Source organism: Dama dama, chromosome 16 (assembly GCF_033118175.1).
Source record: "Dama dama isolate Ldn47 chromosome 16, ASM3311817v1, whole genome shotgun sequence".
Lineage (NCBI taxonomy): Eukaryota > Metazoa > Chordata > Mammalia > Artiodactyla > Cervidae > Dama > Dama dama.
The window spans coordinates 2,253,782-2,272,695 of NC_083696.1; the positions used below are offsets into that span (position 1 = coordinate 2,253,782).

Below are 18,914 nucleotides of genomic sequence, written 5' to 3' on the forward strand. Positions count from 1 at the left end.
TCCTTTCCTCCTCCGCCCACTCCATTCCTCCTGGCCCCCAGCCTCCCGGTGACTCAGGCCTCTGAGTCATCCAGTGGCACCACAGAGGAAACTTCTTAGGCAAAACAATCCCCAAACAAAGCCTCCCCCATCTGGGGAACAGGATAGGCCCAGGAGGCTAAGCCAGGGAGGGGAGGGGAACACAGGGAGGAGCCGGAAGCTCGGACCCCAAGCCCACGGAGCCCTAGAGGGTGCTTCCCTGCTCCCCTGAGTAAACAGCACTCACTACAGCACCCAGGAGGCTCACAGTGGGCCAGACAACATGGTAAGTCCTTCTCAGCTTCGTCTTCTTGACAATGCTTCCCAAGGCTAGCACATGCCCATTTTACAGATGGGGAAACAGAGGCTCAGAAAGGGTCAGCCCAAGGTGACACAGTTAAGAAGTGCAGAGCAGAGCCCGGAACCCAGGACTATCTGGCTTCAAAGTCTGGCTCTCACTCCTACGCACCTTTTAAAAACACCTCCTGTGTAGCCCGGCATGTAGACAGTGTCTCACCTACAGGAGACAGGTGAATGGCCCGGGAGGGGCCCGACCACACAAGCCTTTCTCCCTCTTCTCCCCGTGTCAGGCTCTGCCTCAGGACTTCCCGGCCCTGTGGGGTATGCACATGAACTTGGGGGTGCCTCAGCAGCGGGAACACAAGGCAGGAAGCACCCAGGGCCTGGTGAACCACCCGGGAGCAGCCCGGGAGCGGCAGGGCCCTGACGGATGAAGAGAGTGGGTGTTTGTCTTTGGGGAACAGGGAGCCGGCAGGCAGGAGGAGGGAACAGCAGAAGCAAAGGCTCAGAGGTGCGGCCCCCCACCGCAAAGTGTAAACGCTGGCCAGGAGGGCCTGGGGTGAAGACCTGTGGGCAAACACTGGAGCGGCCTGACTGCGAGGGGTCCTGGCCCGCTCTGAGGCCGGGGAGGATCTTTTCAGCCCAGAGAGAACAGGCTTGGAGCTGGTTTCATCTCTGCACGGGGCCTGGCCAGCGGCTGAACGGGGAGTCAGCACCCCTGGAGTCCTTCTTTCAAGCAGGCTTTGGGGACAACCCTAGACCCGCGGCTACTCACCCATGGGTCAGAGTCGCCCCCGAGGGCCTCTTCCTTCACCATGGCTGGGCTGGGCAGAGGACAGGCAAGCCTCTCCCAACCACACCGACCTAATCGCATCAGCCTATAAATAGGGCCCTGTGGCTTGGTCTGAAATAGCTGTGCCAGGCCCAACTCCACAGGCACCACCCGGGCATGCACGGTTCCGGAAATGATCCTTCTCGCTGACACGATTAAAACCCCAAACTTCCTCGGGAAACCATTGGGCATGTTCTACTCAGTCTCTTAAACATAAGGCAGTGCACTGAGGGGGAAGCCAGCCACCCACGGCAGATGATGGCAGTGGGCCTGTGACTGTTTTTCTGCTTTCTGCTCTCGGGGACCCTGAGCAAGCCACTACCCTTCTTTGGGTCTCAGTTTCTCCAAATGTTCAACCTCCAAACTGGGAGGTTGAACATGCTATCATTGGGGCCCTTCTAGCCTGGATGCTCCCCAGAATTGTCTCGGGGTAACCCCTACCCTCAAATGCTCATGCCACTGTTACCCCCTTCCCAATTGACTTGGGGATTTTTTTTTAAGTTAATAATGACTGGTATTTAAAAATTAGAATTGCAATAAATACTTGAGTCAGGTCTACGCCCTGCCACTGAAAGGATGGGTGACCTTGGAAGGGTCACTGTCCCTCTCTGGGCCCCAGATTCCTCAGTCATAAGATGAAGGTGCTGGTAGGTTGATGCCCAAGGTTTATGACTATTTTTAACTAATTTTTTTGTGTGTTTGTTTAGTATTTGAGAGAACCAGGATAGGCCAGCCTGTGCTGAGTGCTGGGGCTAAAAGACAGCCAAGACCTGGTCCAGCCCTCAGAGCCGAGCCCTGTGCCAGACCCCAGTGGGGATACGTAAAGGCATTTCCAAACCACTTGGCATCCCACTAGAGGCCTCTTTCAGGGCTTCTGGGGACACCTTGCTTCCAGTTCAAATTTCAGATTTACGGTCACAAAGGAGAACTCCCCAAGGGATGGATGATGACATGGACTTGGCCACTACCTACCAACAGGGAAGGAAAGATAACCAACCCATCACTAGGTACCAGGCATACGCTTAGGACTTCACGTCCCATTATTAACCCTCAACAACCCTACTGTCATCCCCATTTCACAGATGAGGAAACTGAGGCTGAGAGGCGTTAAAGGACATGTCAAGGGGCACAGAGCAAGTCAGAGCTAGAGTAATGCTCGGACCTGTTGGCCTCTGGAATCCAGGTTGTAATCAAACCCCAGTGAAACAACTGAGGAGGGCTGACCAAAGGGGGAACGAAGGACAGGGGGCGGGAGAGAAACAGGCCCAGAGCGGTTTACTGCGTGTGTCGGCGGGCGGGAGGGACAAGGCTGCGCCCAGTGACACTCATTCTCTCCAACCAGTTTTCTGCGATCCACCCCCTGCATCCCGCCAACTGATTGTTGTCACATCTCACTGCTCAAGCAACTCCTCAGCTCCAGACCTGCCTTGGGTCCCAGCATCCAGAGGGTCAGGACCCTGCCCTCAAAGCCTCCCCCCTGTCATCCCACCCTCCTGCATTAGCCACTCTGCCCACCAGCTCCCAAACGCAGAGGTACCCCCAGGGGGCCGAGCTTTTGCACGCACCCCTCCCTCAGCAGAGCGCTAGACTCGAGGGGACGCCCTCTGAGGCTCCAGGGGCCCCCGGGTCTGATTCACCTCCGCTCTCCAGTGCAGAAGCTTGACAATGAAAACACGCAAGGAGCCCAGAGAATGCTGGAAAGCGCACATTTGCAGGACGGCCCGACACCAAGCCTCATCCTGAGGCGCAGCGTCAGGACGCCACAGTGTGGAAGAGCCAAAAATTACAGGCTCAGGGCTCATCAGGGTGGGACTTGGCGACTGTCTCTTTCAAGGGTTCTGATACTGAAATTGGGGCAAAACTCTCCCCTACTTTACAACCTCCAGTGCTTCCCCAGGGGTCCAGATAAAACCCCAGTCCCTAACCAAGGCCGCCAGGGCCGCACAGCGGAGGCGCTGCCTGGCCTCCAGGCCCTTCTCCCTTTGTCGTGTTTTTTTCAGCTCCTCCAGGCCTGGCTCACACTGCTTCCTCTCCCTCACACTGTTCCCCTGCTCACACTGTTCCTTCCATCTTCGGTCTGAGCGTTTTCGGGAAGGCCTCCCTCATCTGTCCAGACAAGAGCCCGTCACACCCGCCCAATGCCGTCGGCTCTCACAACGCCGGTCCCTTCCTTCACAGCTGGAGAAGGGATGAGTCTGTTACATGGGTAACGGCTTCTGTTTGGCTTCCCTGGTGGCTCAGCGGTAAGGAATCCGCCTGCCAGTGCAGGAGACCTGGGTTCCATCCCTGGTTTGGGACGATCCCCTGGAGAAGGGCATGGCTATCCACTCCAGCATTCTTGCCTTAAGGATTCCTTGGACAGAGGAGCCTGGAGGGCTACAGTCCTTGGAGTGGCAAAGAGTCGGACGTGACTTAGCGACTAAACAATAATAATAACTTATATAAGACCCAAGATGGTAACACCCACAAGGGCTGGGAAAATCGCATTCTTTGCTGATTCTCCAACCCCCAGTCCAAGGCCTAAATAAATATCTGTCAAATGAAGGCACACAGGCATGAACAAATGAATGAGCGAATGAACCTATACGTTTAACTCCAGACAGAAAGTGGTCAGAATCCTGCTGAACGTTTGAGGGAGAAAAAACCAGAGCCCCAGTTAAGAAGGTCGCAGGAGGAGGAGACAAAGTGAACGGTGCAGGCTGCCAGAAGCAAAGAGGAGAGAGACGTCCAGGAGGAGGAGGCACCTGGGGCCCAGAGAGGTGGGACACGGAGAGCTGAAGACGGACACGGACAGGGTCACCGGGGAGTGGGCAAGAGGCGGGGCCCCGCACCGGGGCGGCAGGACGGCGTGAGCCTGCAGAGAGGCCTCGGCTGACAGGCGCTCCGCAGCTGCACGCTTCTGCAGAAGCGGGAAAGCGGAAGATGGTCCCCGTGTCACTTCGCCAAAGCATTCAGAGAGTACAGCCCTTTCTGGGGACAGAGCACGCAGGCCATTGGGCTCTGGGAGTTGTCACGGCTCTGAGTCTCAGAGTCAAGAGCACCAGAGCCAGGACAGCCCCGCGGTCCATCGGGGCAGCTGGGGGAGGCCCCTCCATCTCGGCCCTCTGTGGGAGTCCCAGCGTTGAGGACGCAGCATCGGAAGGCCCTTGCATCCGAGCTTGGGGAGAGAGGAACAGCTCCAACTGTGGTCGGCTTGTCACGTCACCGCCTGGAAGCCAGGCGGGCTGCGGGGATGAGTAAGGTCTGGAGGTACTCGGCCCCTCTCCTTTCGGCAGCCAAGGGTGATGTCACAACCCCGAGGGGTATTTTCCAGGCTTTCTGCACTGTTACTATCAGAAACTCACTTCTCTCTGTTTCAACACTGGAAGCTGGGTTATCCCCCCAGTGGTGATCCTTCCCCTTTTTTCCAGCTCATGAAGCCCTTCGGCACCTGTGACCTCACGCAGTCCGCACGACAGCCTTGTTAGGTGGGTGGGGGAGACCAATGCACCCATTTCACAGGCAGAGAAACTGAGGCCTGAGCTGGGAACTGAGCCAGGTCTCCTGCTTCTGGCCAGAGGACCCTGCACCCTGTGCCCTGCCTCTCCACCACCTCCGGCAGGTCACCTGTGAATCTGACAGTCAGGTGGGCCCCGCCCTGCCAGCCGTCCCAGGTGAGTATGACTCATGCACCTTCCCTGTGACTCACACCTCTCACTCCTTCTCTGGTCAACAAGCCCCGAGCCTTGGCCGCCGCACCCCAGCTTTCCTCACCCTTCGGAAGAATTCCTGCACCTCCTCCTCAAGGGAGTCCACCCTCCTCCCGAGGCGCTCACAGAGGCCTGGAGGGGGCAAGCATTTTCCTACCGCCACCCAGCACAGGAGCAGCACGGCCGGGGGTGGGGGCCCCGGAGTCCTGGCACCCAGCCCGCTTCTTGCCTCTTCCCCAAGGGATCACCCTCGCCTGGCCTCCCTCTCTAGGGAGGGTGAGGAGCAAATGAAGCAAGGGCAGAGTGCTCTCTGAGCTTTCCTAGAAAAGCCCCAGGGGCTGCCTTTGCATCCACGTGTGGTGACCAGCGGCTGCTTCCCCAGGCCCATCCAGACCCCGCAGGCAGCCAGGCTGGGTTTAGGGGGACCAAGGGGTGCCTGCACTGCTTTACCTACCTCGTGGGGCTGTGAGTGAAGAGGGCGGTTCCGTCGGAAGGGGTCGGCACCAAGGTGGAGGCGCAGCTCTGGGGGTTAGCAGCAGCACCACCTGGAAAGAAAGGACCAAGACTCCCAGGCTCAGGGGCTCAAGGTCATCTGGTCAGAGCCCATTTCATGCTTCAGCTCCTCCCCAGCCCCCACCACCCCCCAACCAGGGTCACATGCCCCTGCTTGCACACCACTGGCATTGGGGCACTCACTTCCCGCCAAGGCTGCAAACCTTCCATTCAAGAGTCTGGCTGGTTAAAAGAACTGTCGCTGGGATGTGCTGGAATTCTCTCTCCCTATGCCCCACTACACGCTGGTCCGAACTCTACCCTCTGGGGTCACCCGCAACAGCCTGTCACCCTGTTTCCCAACGGCTCCTTAGAGACTCAAAGACGGTAACCCTGGGTCCCTCAAGTCTTCTACAAGTTGCACACCCATTTCGCTGCAGCTCTTCCTGAGATCAAGGTGTCTGGTTCCCTCCCCCAGCTTCCCTGATCTACTTCAAATGAACCCTGTCCCTACTGACAGCACAAGACCCAGAATTAAACACTTGGATGAGCTGTCTTCAGGGCAGGGCAAGCGGAACTCTCACCTCCATCATTCTGGATACCATGCCTCTATTAATACAGCCGAAAATCCCATGAGCATTTAAGGTAACCCCATTGTCTGACTGAATTCAGCTTATGATCAGCTTCAGAGCTGTGGCTTAAGATCCTGAAGTTAGACAAAAGGGCCCTTCATTTAACTAATATGTAACAACCAAGTTACATCACTTTTCTGAGCCTCCATTTCCTTCTCTGTAAAACAGGAATTATAGGGTAGGTACCCCATGAGATCATGGAATGAGTGAATGAATGAAAGTCGCTCAATTGTGTCCAAACTCTTAGGACGATCAGATGAGATAAAATATGTCAAGGATTTTGAATAATGCATGTGCTTACTCTATCACTTAACTCTCTAAGTCTGTTTTAGAAAGTGTATCTTTCTCATGCTGTACTTACTCAGACTGTAGAGCCAAGCTGCTTGCCTGCCATATTCCCGCCTCTATGCCTAGCATTGCTCCACTATTGCAGGACTGTATTGCCATTGTATGCTGACGAGTCTGTCTCTCCCATGAGGCCATGGGCTCCATTAGGTTGCTTGGCTGCTGAAGCTCCAGGCCTGGCAAGTGACCTGGCAAACGGCAGGACCGGAGGGTGTGTGCCGGGTGACCAAACGCAGGGCCAGCCCACGTGCACCCACAGTGGTTTCTGCAGCCGCATCTTTCAGCACCCACACTTTCAGAGACACCCTGGGTCTTCACCCTTCGTGACTCCCAGACTCCCTCCCAGTCAGCCACATTCAGGGAGCCGCAGAGCAAACGGGCTCCTGCCTGAACTGGAAAACGGCTCTGCCCAAACCAGCTTTTCCAAGCCAGGGGGAGAGAATCCAAGATCCCAAAGGCAGCGGGGCCCTGCAGGCTCCCTGGATCAAGGCGCAAGTGAACCCTATTCTTAGCTGACAGCAGACGGCCCAGACATTCCTGGGGATTTCCGCATCGTGAGTGGCACCGGTGCACAGCAAGAGATCTAGAAAGAGGCCGGGTGCTTACCTGGGCTCTAGGGCCTGGAGGTAAGTGCCACCTCCATGGGCTCCCTTCAAAGAGTTCCACAGAAACTTCCCAGTTCCGTGGGGTACATGAACACAGAGCTGGGCTCCTGCAAATAAGTTCCCACTTTCCGTTAACTCCGTGAGGATCAACCTTTCAAATCCAGACCCCTTCTCTTCGACACACCTCCACATCTCACCCTCACCTTCTCTGGCGGTGCTGTAACTGTTCCCAAGGGCAACCTGGTTTACGCTCAAGGCTCCCAGCTCAGCATCAGCAGCATCCTGCGTCCAGACGGACACCGGGCGCCCTCTCGCCTGCCAACGCCGCCGGGTCTACCCGAGCGCACCCACTGCTCCTCACCCCGACGCTCCAGGCCCCTCAGCCTCTCACCTGGGAGACTGCCGTGCCTCCGACTCCGTCCTCCCTCTTCCTCCCTCCTCCCCTCCAGAGTAAGCAGACCACGTTGCTCCTCTGCGCAGACTCAGCCTTGACTCCCTGAGGGCGCCCAGGTAAAAGCCAACATCCTCAGCGGACCTTCAACCATCCGCGCCTTTTATGATCCGCCCTGATCAGAGTCTTGAGCCTCAGCTCTCCCCAGTTCCCATCTTCCACCCACAGGCCTCCAAGCTCCAGCTAGACGCAGCTGCACCGTCCCTTAAACCTTCCTGTAATCTTTGCACAGACTGTCTCCTCTGTTCCCGAGCTCTCTTCCATCCCTGTTCTTCTTTTCTCCTTTCGCTCATGATGAAGCCCAGGTTTCCTCCAAGAACTCCTCTCTCACCTCCCGTTCCCCGTGAGGCCGAGCTCCTCTGAGCTTCGGCCCAGCTCCCCGGCCACACTGTTACACTCTGCTCCCAAGTCTGCCTCCCCCGTCAGACTTGACCCGCTCCCGTGTATCCTAGCGCCGAGCTTAGGGCCACCACAGCTCAAGATTCAACGAAGGCAGAAACGAATAAATCACATGCATGTACACGTGTGTGCACACGTGTGTAAACACTCATGCACAAACACGTCCAAAGAGACGGCAAAGGGTGCAGGTGCTGCCACCTATGGGCAAAAAGAGCATTACACGCTTTCCTGCGCTCTGGACACCGGGAGCCCTCGACTTTCAGATTCACTGGTTTTAGAACTATTATTCTTGTTTCATTGCTAAGTCGTGTCCAACTCTGCGACCCCATGGACGCCAGGCTCCTCTGTCCCTGGGATTTCCCAGGCAAGAATAGTTCACCCCAGCTAACTCCAAGTCGGTCTGTTTCCCGTTTTGGACCTTAAGGCTGCCACAACTTAGAAACAAGGTCCGTAAACCACTGGCTTTAGTCCGCTGCCCACATGCTGCATGGAGCCCTAAAGAGGGGTGTCTCCTTCCCGTAATCACCGTCCTTGCCTGGGGCTCCTGTTTGCTGGGTTAGATCTTAGAGCTGCCCACCCATGGAAGGAGTGGGTAGAGAGCTTGCCATTAGTGAAGGTGTATAAGCACCAGGAACCCCATCTGTTTGGATGGCTAAAGAGGAGCTTTCTGCCCTGAGGAGGTGAAGGGGTGACTGGGGGAAACGGGAACAGAGGTGTTTTTCTCCCAAAAGACTGTTCCCAGATCGCTGAGAGGACCCTCAGATTTGGCGCGCGCGTGTGTGTGTGTGTGTGTGTGTGTGTGAAGTCACTTCAATCTTGCCTGATTCTCTGCGACCCTATGGACTGTAGCCCGCCAGGCTCCTCTGTCCATGAGACTCTCCAGGCACGACCACTGGAGTGGGTTGCCAGGCCCTCCTCCAGTCAGATTTGGTGAGGGTGTGTGATCTGTCCGGCGACGCCAGAAGGGTTCAGATGACACCAGTCGTCACTTTCTCAGCACCTACCAAGTGTTAATTCCGCACAGACATCATGTCTCATCCCCACAGCCCAGCCGGCAGCTATTATAGTCTCTGTCTTGCGAAGGAAGAACACAGGTTCAGAGAGGCGGAGTAATGCGCGCAGGGTCACACGGCCGCAGTGCCCGAGCAGCTGCCGCCACGCCAGCCCGCCTCCCCGGTATCCCGGCCTCACTAAATTAAGCTGGGCCTCTTGCTTACGAGACAAAGGTATAAAGCTGCAGTTACTCTAGACCAGGGGTCAGCAAACTTTTACTGCAAAGTGCTAGGATTTCTCTGGGGGTCCAGTGGTCAGGACTTTGTGCTCCCACTGCAGGGGGCACAGGTTCGATCCCTGGTCAGGGAACTAAGATCCCACATGCCATGTGACATGGCCAACACTTTTAAAAGGGAGAGAGAGAAAGAGAGAAAAGAAAGAGAAAAAAGCCAGACAGGAAATATTTTAAGGTGTGCAGCCACATATTCTTACTTGTTTGGTTTTGGATTTTCTCTTTTATAATCTTTTTAAAATGTAAAAACCATTCTTAGCTTGGAGGCATACAAAAACAGGCTGGGGCTTCCCCAGGGCTGTAGTTTGTAGCCTACAGCTGAAAGAGAGTCATACTTATAACCTGAAGTATAAAAACTTCTGGTGGAAATGTTTTATGCCAAACGCTAGGCCCTTCAGCTGTATTTCTCCCCCTTCAGATGGCATCCTACTGAGTCACTCTCTTCTAAAGAAGAGCCCTGCTCTGCTCTGAAATTAGGCAGCAAAATAACTCAAGGGCTGTTCAGATTCTAGAAACATAACTGTGGACCAAATACAGTTCACCTCAGTGCTATGAGATGACAGAAGCAAATACAACGGGTAGAAAGAACCTCAAGGATAAGATTTCAAGAGTTCTGGGCTCCAGTCTGGGCCTTGAACAAAGGATTTAGACTCTTACTAGGTGTCCCTGGTAGCTCAGCTGGTAAAGAACCCACCTGTGACTACAGGAGACATAAGAGACATGGGTTCGATCTCTGGGTCGGGAAGATTCCCAGGAGAAGTTAACGGCAACCCGATCCAGTATTCCTGCCTGGAAAATTCCACTGACAGAGGAGTCTGGCGGGCTACAGCCCACGGGGTTGCAGAGTTGGGTATAACTGAGCGCATGCGCGCACACAGGCCAGATGTGGTCCCTGGACCACAGCATCTGCATTAGCCGGGAGAGCATTAGAAGTGCAGACGGGGACTTCCCTGGTGGTTCAGTGGTTAGAATTCTGTGCTCCCAATGTAGGGGGCACGGGTTCCATCCCTGGTTAGGGAAGATGCCATGTGTTGCAAGGCCAAAAAAAAAAAAAAATGCAGTGTCAGGCCCCATTCCAGACCTACTGACCAGAATCTGCATTTTCACAAAATTCCCAGGTGATTTGGGAGCACAGTAAGTTTGAGATGCTCTAAAACGTCTATGTCCAATCACAACACTGTTGATAAAACCCTTCCCCTGAGGAGAGAAAGGGTCCAAAGGCATCTTTTTTGGTTTTGTAAAAATAAGTCTCTCCCGGTAGAGTGGGTTGCCATTTCCTCCTCCAAGGGATTGTCCCGACCCAGGGATGGAACCTGGGTCTCTGATGTTTCCTGCATTGGCAGGCAGATTCTTTAACACTAGCGCCACCCGTGACCTCAAAAAACACCCCACTTCAGGACGCACACTCAAGAGACCAAGACCTGCCACTGAGTCTTGAAATTAAGCCTTCGACAGGTGGAAAAGTAGACCCAGGTGGACAAGAGACGGTGCGAGCCCTCAATTCATGGTAGGGGAACTGGCTAAAAAGGAAAATGACTTTCCCAGGACCACGCTGCCAGGACAGACTTGGGGTCTGACTACGGCCGAGTTCCTTAATCTTCCCAGGCCTTGGGCTTTATGATCACTGAAATCATTTTGGTTTAGATGAGTACTTTCGAAATCTCACAAGTGGTGGAGCAGCAATCAGAGAACTTACTTTCAGCTTTAGGAAATTCACTTGCTCTCTCTGGGTCTGAGTATTCCTGGCCATGAAGTGAGGAGGTGGGAACAGGCAGCTTCTGAGGTCTAACTGTAAGGGTCAGAATCTGGAAAGGGTTTCTAGGTGAGCAGGCAGTCAGAAGAGGGGCCTTCTGCAGAGGGTGACCTCAGCCACCTCGATGTCTGGAAACACAAAGGTAAGTACTTACATCCTAAGCGTGGAGGCAGCACAGTGACCAGGCTGAAGCTCAGCTCTTGTGGCAAGTGCAAAGCAGAAACTGGGGTGCGAACCAGCTTCTCCCTGCCTCTTCTGCCCAGGATCTTAATCATTAGTGCTTGCTGATGCCGAACTGTGCAAATCTACAGGTATACCTCATTTTGGATTTCCCTGGTGGCTCAGACGGTAAAGCATCTGCCTACGATGCGGGAGACCCAGGTTCGATCCCTGGGTCAGGAAGATCTTCTGGAAAAGGAAATGGCAACCCACTCCAGTATTCTTGCCTGAAAAATCCCATGGACAGAGATGCGTGGTAGGCCCATGGGGTTGCAAAGAGTCGGACACGACTGAGCAACTTCACTTTATACCTCATTTTATTGCACTGCAGTTTACTGTGCTTCATAGATACTACTTTTTTCCCCCCACAAACTGAAGGTTTGTGGCAATCTTTGAGCAAACGGTCTTGTGACATCATTTTTCCAATAGATTTGCTTACTTTATTTTTCTGCATCACATTTTGGGAATTCTTGCCATACTTTAAACTTTTTCATGATTATCATATTTGTTATGGTGATTGGTCATCGGTAATCTATGCTGTTACTTCCACAACTCTCTGAAGGCTCAGATGATGGGCAGCATTTTTTAGCAATGAAGTTTTTGAATTAAGGTATGTACCTTGTTTTTTGAGACGGAATACTGTTGCACTAAATAGGCTACAGCACAGTGTCAACATAACTTTTACACGTGCTGGAAAACCAAAAATTTTGTATGACTTGCTTTATCGTGATATTCGCTTTATAGCAGTGATCTGGAATGGAAACCTCAATATCTCTGAGTTATGCCTGTATTTGCTAAATGAAGAAATGTTTCAGAAGAATGGTCCCTGAGCCTTCTAACAGCACAGTTAGGCTTTATATAACCAGCCTCAGATGTTCCCCAAGAAAGGCTGATGGAAATGCGAACTGCTTTTCACTGAACTGAACAACCTTTCGAGGGTGGAAATTTGGCAAAATGTAGCAAAAGCTGTAAATGTGTGATTTTTGACTCAACAACTCCATTTCTTGGGCTCTCTTCTAGAAAACAATGAGAGAGGAATAGTTTATGCACTAGAATATTCACTGCAACACTATTTATCAGCAGTCTGAATGCCTAATAACAGAAGATGTGAAGTGAATCACTCACATCATAGATATAATAACAGAGAATAACAAAAAAATCAGGTCAGCATTTATCATTTTAATAATAAAAATGTGAAAAATTTTTTACAAATAAAATTCATTATTTTCTTTAATCACCCAGTCTATTAGAATGAAAGATTTTAGATAAACATGCATTTATCCACTTAGAGTATACTTTTAAAGCTCTTTAAAAAATTAAATTTAGAGTACTAAATAACATGAAGAAATATTTATGTTATAGCATTTGGGGAAAAAAAATGCAGAAAGTCAGAATAGAAGATTACAAATGTGGTATGACCACAGTCCTGTCGGGGGTAAAAGAAAATGTGCTGAAAATATTAGGAAGGAAATGCACCCAAATGTTAACACTGATTATCTCGTGTTGGCAGAATTATGGACAGTTCTTATCTTTAAATACTATTTTTATTTTCTACACTTTCTATCACAGTTATTATATTTATAAAAAGGAAAAAAAGTCATTGGAGAAAGGGTGAAAAAAAGACATATCTTACGGGTATCCCACCCACACCACTCCGCCACTCCTCCGAAAGTAACCAGCATTTACTGAGTACCCACCAAGGGCCCAGCCCTGCCACAGCCACTAAAGAGGGAAAACTAAGGGCCAAGCCCCGCCCTGAAGGCCCACATATACTGTATATATATTCTTTGTTTGACAAATAAGCTGGGATCAAATGATATCCTTGCTGAAGTTGGAAAGAAAGAAGGCTGTTTGCTTAACCAGTTCAGCAGAATAAATAAATCCCCTCCCACTGGTGTGGCAGCTTCATCCCAGTTCCCTGAGAAGCTCCACGGCTCAAACTGCCTCTGGAGTCCCCCTTGGGAAGAGCACGTTTCAGGGATACGTTACAGCCTGGGAAGAAGACTGTTCATCCTGAGTCCAAGCATTGAAATCAGGAGGTGCAGAGGCTCGCCCTGAGACAGAACCAGCAAGGCACCAGAAAGCAGCAGGATGGGGGGCCTGGGAAAGAACCTAGCTGGCTTACGTGGTCCCTGGGGACCCCGGGCATGAACACTCACATCTCCAGACCTCAGTTTCCTCATCTGTAAAATGGGGCCCATAACAACCTCAGGGCTACTGTGAGGCTCAAAAGAGAGAAAGTAAGGCATTTCATTTCTCTGGGCTGAGCCTCAGTTTCCTTATCTGTAAGTGTTAGTCGCTCAGTCGTGCCCGACTCTTTGTGACCCCACGGACTGCAGCCCACCAGGCTCCTCTGTCCATGAGCTTTTCCAGGCGAGGATATTGGAGTGGGTCACCATTTCCTTCTCTGGGGGATCTTCCCAACCCAGGGATCGAACCCGGGTCTCCTGCATTGCAGGCAGGTTCTTTACTGACTGAGCTACAAGCTAAGTAAGTTCCTTATCTGTAAAACTGAGTAAATTGTCTCCTCCCTAGAGAGCTGTTAAAAAGATTAAACAAGGTGGTAAAGATGAAAAGTGAACACAGACAGTAAGAATGCCACAGACAGGGGTCCTCACCCTTACTGCTTGTAGAACAGGAGAATGGGACACATGCATGAATCCTAGGCCTCAACTGCCTTATCTGTAAAATGGGCAACCAACTGGATGCACAAAGAACCAATTTATAAACAGTAGCTGCATCTCCAGCCGAAGCTGGTGCAAGTCACTCAAACAAGGGTGACTGCTGTGGGCTCACTTTATGCCTAGAGAGATGCAGGTCCCATGTCCCTGCAGTGAGCACAAAGCCCTCCGACTGAGGCCCCCAGAGCTGGGAAAGCGTGACATTATTCTGCCCGCCCGCCTAACGCCAGGTGGACACTGGGGCCCAGCGGAAGGCACGGACTAGCTCAGGTCACCCAGTATTTTGTCAAGTGGAAAAACCAGGACTCAAGCCCAGGCCTTCTGCTGTCCAGCCTTGCCCATCACACCCACCGCTGTTCTCTGCCCTGCCCTTAAATTGCTGATGTGGTCCTGGGCAGGGCAGGGGAGAGCAGTCCCTGACAGCAGCGGGTGGGGGTGGGGAGGAAAAGCCAGAGAGCGGCAGGAACCCAGCCTGCCTGTGGTCTCCAAACTCACAAACCACATCAGGCTGAAATATGACACACGCTCACTCGGTTGAAAGGGAGGAGATATTTTTACTTAACATCCCCCAGCTGCCTGAACACTGGTCTCTTTCTTTCCCTCCCCCACAAAATACATAGCTCCTGGGACCAGGTTTTCCCTGCTTCTACCAGCATCTTCTCAGGAAATAACCATGGGGAGGGGCGGGGGGTGGAGGGAGATGTTGCCCATTCTTCCTGGCTTCCTCAGAAAGCTTTCCTGAGCAGGGACTCCAACGGTGAAAGGAGGCTGGGCCCCCAGCTACCTCTCTGAGTGAACCTGGGCAAGTCTTTGTTCTCTCGGAGCCTGGATTTCCTGAAATGGAGGAAAAATGGACCTACACCCTGAAGTCCTGTAGATAGTACAGAAAAGTGTGAGTTTACCAACAGTCCCGAGAGGCCCCTCCAGGCCTAAGCTCCCCATGCCACGCATACTGATTAGCATCCCTCATCACGGCCCCAGCAAAACTCGACCTTCAGTTCTCATAATGTCAGGACTAGATGGCTCCTCCAGTAGAACATTTAAGGCAGTGATTAAGAGCTATAGCCCTACAGTCAGACCTCCAGAATCCTAGCACTGACACCTAACTGCCTCACAAGCCAAAGTACATCCCTTAGCCTCTCTGAGCCTCAGTTACCTCCTCTATAAAAGCAAATAACAGGACCTAACTCAGAGACATGATTGTGAAGAACCAACAAAGTAATTAATGCCCCAGTGCTTGGTTTACTAAAAGGTAGCTTTTTATCATGGAGACCAATATAATGGAGACATCCCCCCATTTTACAGATGAGGACACTGAGGCCCTGTGAGCCAGGACTTGCCCAAAGTCACTCAGAAGAACTCAGATTACAGCTCCACTCCTAAGTCAGTGCATCTAACTTCTCTCAGTTCTGCCATCTCTAATAACTAATATGCACGCTCAGAGACTAGATATGGGCTGTAAAGTTCTCTCAAAGAAAACCAGAGACCAGCGCTCCAGCAGGGGATGACAGACTGCAGAAATCGTCTCTATGACCTGACGACGTCTCACCAGAGGCCAAACTGCCCACATGGCGTGGGGAGAAGGGGCCCTCTGGCACTGGATGGCTAAGAAGTGTGAAGGCATCCAGTCTTCAGCTCTTGCTTGTGGCAGTGCCGCAGAACTGCACACACAGGGGTCAGCAGGGGCCACCTCTGGGGCAAGAAGGGGGTTAGAGGGATGAGGCTTACTCTATACTCTTCTCTAGGCTTGAATTTTTTTTTTAAGAGTTTATTTTCAATCGGAGGATAACTGCTTTACAGTACTGTGTTGTTTTTTGCCAGACATCAACATGTATCACCTACAGGCACACGCATGCCCCTCCCTCCCGAGCCTGCCCCCCACCTCCCGCCCCAGCCCCCTCCTCCAGGCTGTCACAGAGCCCCGGATTTGACCTCCCTGTGTCACACCGCAAGGCTTGACTCTCTAACAATATTTCTTTGCTTTAAAAGTAAAACTCAATACTGAAAATCTCAGAATAACTTGGCAACCTTGTGCAATAGCTATAAGCCCACTGCTTGCTTTTAGATAAAATTTACTGCCAGTTTTGATGGGTTCTTCAGCTGGGATTCCACTCTGGTCCATCCCGTGGCCATTGGTCTGGTCCAGACCTGCACTCTCTTTCACTTGACCATCCAATAGGCTTCTAAGGAGTCGCTGTACCTTCAGGGTAGCCCCTTCCAAAGCATCTGCTACATTAGCCACCAGATCGCTGAGAGCTGTGATCACTGCCCTCAGGCTAAAGTCCAAGCCCTTAGCTGACAATCGTTCCCTCTTGATTTACAGCCTCAACTCCCACCACTCCGTCTTTCCCTCACCTGCCATCCTCGCCGTGCGGATTGCTCAGAAAACCTCAGTGCCTTTGCAGGAGCTGCTCCTGCCTCTTAGCACGTCTCACTGCCCATCACGTTATCTCCTGGGCAACTATTACTCATTTCTGAGGTCTGGGTGGCCCAAACAGACTTAGTCACCCCTTTATAGGCTGAAGTTAATTCTCAGTATTGCAGCTTGTTCTGACCTCTATAGATGAGAAGCATCTTGAGGCTTTGCCTTCCTCAAGGCTCTTGGGCCCTCACAGGGCAAGACACTGAACACAGGCCCTGAAGAGTGCTGAATCAAGGAAGAAGGGAAGGAAGGAAACCCCTCCTGGGAGATGCCTGCTTTTCCAAATTCATGTCTGTCCCCAGTAAAAAAAGACTATGGAAAATTCTGGAGTAAAGTTCCTTTCCCAGATTCACACAGAAACCTTTTTTGCTGCGAAACTCACCCGGGTGCCAATTCAAGCTCCCCCGGCTGTTTATGATTGCCCTGGCATTTATAAATAGTGAGGCCCCAAGAAGGAAAATGGAGTTTCAAGGGAACTGGAAGCTGACGGTCCCCGCTCCCAACCTTCCTCCTCCGCTCCAAGCCTCTTCCCCTTAATTAACATCCCCAAGAAACATCAAGCAGCACTCCAGAGTGTGAGTGTGTCTTGGAGGTGTGTGTGCATGTGTGTGTGTGTGTGCACGCAGTGCTCAGGGTCTTAGTGAATGGAACTCGAGACTCAAGAAGAGTCTGAAGCCCCAGGAGCTAAAAGTCAGCCAAATGCAGATGGCCCTGGGGCCCAAGCCGGCCCCTTCCTCACTGTGTGAGTATCAGCCACTCACCCACTCTCAGGGCCCTGCAGTTTTCTCAACTGTGGAACCAGGCTGGTGAGACTCCATCACGCTGTGGTCACTGTAATCACAGTGCAGCGAGTTCACAGGGCTCCAGGAGAGCCCACCGGTCCTGGGGGAGCAGCACCCGAGGCTCACGCCTCAGAAAGGTCCCCGGAGGCCCTGGCTTCCACCACAAGCAGCCACCCCCAGGGCACCCTGATTGTCCTCGGCTCTCCTGAGTTCTGGCTGTCGTAAAGCTGTCCTCTCTGTTTTGAGTTATATGTGAGGGCGGGATAAAGGGCGGATGTCTGGGTGTCTGAGGCCGAAGCTCCCTGCAGCCCTGCCAGCCTCCTCGGCCCGGGGCCTTGCCTTTGGCCACTGCCGAGAGCAGCCGGGCTGCGCCGGGCCAGGGGACACGCTGTATTCAGATTCTGAGGCGTCTGGACCCAAGCAGAGACGGGGCCCCAGGGAGAAAGGCTGGTTCCAATCCCTGTCCTCAGCTCTGAGTTTCCGTGTGAGTCAGGCAAGGGCCCGTGCTCCGCAGGGCGGAGGGACAGACAGCGCCGACAGGTAGCAGACGCTAGCCGATTCCAGACCAGTAAGAGGAAGAACTTTCTAACAGTTCTGGGCCCAGAAAGAGGAAGGAGGTTGGGGCGGGGGGCGGGGGGAGCTCATCGCCGGGGGAGGGCAGGCCAAGGCATTAATCCTGGAGATGCGCGAGGCAGACTCCCCGGCGGAGCCGCCGCCCAGGCCGCTGCAAGCTGGAGACCACCTGCCGGCGAGTGCGGGGCTACCCCGGGCCCACGCAGCCCACCGGCGCGAAGTGGGTCAAAGTCAGCTCGAGGGCACCACAGGGCCTGTGGGTGGAGGCCTGAATCCCCTCACTCCCTACCCGAGCCCCCCAACTCTACCCGGCCCCCGGAAGACCCGCAAGGTGAGGGGGGTGGGGAGCCCTTTTTCCGCGATGCCCCGGCTGCTGGGCCGAGCTCCAGGTGCGGGCGAGCTCGGCCCGCGCGAGGAGGGAGAAAGGACCCAGAAGCCCGGGATCCCCGGGTGCCCCGGGGTCGTGGTCGCTCCCCTCGCCTACCTGCGGCTGCGGCGCTGGCGACGGCGGCTGCTGGGTCCAGCTGTGCTCCGCTGGCTCCGGGCGGCGGGGCTGGGGCGCCGCGGGCGCGGGGCCGGGTGGGCAGGGCGCGGGCGGGGGCCGCCCTCGGGGCGGGGCCGCCGGGCGGGGGGGCGAGGGGAGGAGCGCCGGCCCCGCCCACAGGCGGCAGGGAGGACGAAGACTCCGGACCCGCCCGGACGTGCCATTTGCCTAAGGAAAGGATCGAGCTACCTGCTTCACACGGGAGGAAACTGAGGCCCGGAGCGCCGCGGGGAGATCGACAGGAGCCTGGGAAGAGGGGAGGAGACTCGCGGGGCGCCTGGAGCTGGGCTGGGGCCAAAGAGCTCAGTTGGGATGGGCAGCCTGCGGGATGCCCTCAGAGGATGATCTGGGCAGTCCACAAAAGCAGAAGCGGAGGGTGGGCAGCAGCGAGAGACCCTGAAGGGAACAAAGGAGCAGAATGAGTCCCGGTTGCCTTCAGAAACGAGAAATACACGAAATGCCAAAGCGCAAGCCTGTCCTTAAAATGTTAAGCTGGGGCTTTGGAGTCAGACCACCTGGGCTTGACCCCTTGACACCTACTAGTCCTGAAACGTTGGGCAAGTGACCTAAGGTATCAAAGTGTCAATTTCCTTATCTGTAAAATGGGCATCATAATTTCGTCTTCATGTGTCTGTTGGGAAGACGTAATGAAAGAAAGTCTCTTAACACCATATCAGGTACTGTGAGTTCTCTGTAAATGGAAGGTTTTATTAGTGTGATGGCAGATATTATTTTAGGTGACAGAGCAAATCCACATTGTCAAAAAGATGAATGCAAGGTCACTTCTAAACAAATGTAGTATTTTATTTATCGCAATAGCATCTCTTGCATTTGAGAGAGAGCCAGTATGATGGAAAAGGGATTCCCAGGTAGTTCGGTGGTAAAGAATCCA

At 53.3% G+C, this 18,914-nt stretch overlaps 1 protein-coding gene and 1 non-coding gene across 4 annotated transcripts in view; one reads left to right on the forward strand and one right to left on the reverse strand.

Annotated features, from left to right (window-relative positions):
• The window catches only part of GSN (gelsolin), a 56,645-nt gene extending 38,592 nt beyond the window's left edge, over positions 1–18,053 (reverse strand). For 2 of the 3 annotated variants that reach the window (XM_061163262.1, XM_061163261.1), the window contains exons 1-2: positions 17,963–18,053; positions 5,294–5,384 (exon numbers count right to left, since the gene is read on the reverse strand). The gene's annotated coding sequence lies outside the window, so the exon portion shown is untranslated. The remainder of the gene's footprint in view (positions 1–5,293; positions 5,385–17,962) is intronic. The other variant, XM_061163263.1, reaches the window with a different exon arrangement.
• TRNAR-ACG (transfer RNA arginine (anticodon ACG)) lies at positions 11,132–11,204 on the forward strand. The gene has a single exon. It is a non-coding gene; the product is annotated as a tRNA-Arg (tRNA).
• Positions 18,054–18,914: the final 861 nt, after the last annotated feature.